Source organism: Penaeus monodon, chromosome 30 (genome assembly GCF_015228065.2).
Source record: "Penaeus monodon isolate SGIC_2016 chromosome 30, NSTDA_Pmon_1, whole genome shotgun sequence".
Taxonomy (NCBI): domain Eukaryota; kingdom Metazoa; phylum Arthropoda; class Malacostraca; order Decapoda; family Penaeidae; genus Penaeus; species Penaeus monodon.
In genome coordinates, this window is record NC_051415.1 from 5,923,457 (window position 1) to 5,923,829 (window position 373).

Here is a 373-nt window from a genome sequence, read left to right on the forward strand (position 1 = left end):
ATAACAGTAAAAGCGAATTGCATATAAAAAAATAAAAAAAGGTTACAAACACAGACTGTACCTGACGATATAGTTTCGATTATTTATTGTTCCCAATACTCTTTAACAATATGCAACTTTGTTTGCTTTCATCACACGAACGGAATATGCAACGAAAACCAATGAAAAACTAATGAAGAGATGAAAAAATGATAGGAAAACTGAAAAACCTGTATAACTGGTATTGCCATGAATGCCAAACAATGCAACCATGACAACAGAAAGATTACAACACCCATTGGATTTTTCTTTCTCTTCATGGCCATTTTAAAGCACAAGAAGATGAAAATAACGGTGGTAATAGTGATATTATTCTGATAATAGTGATGGTTGC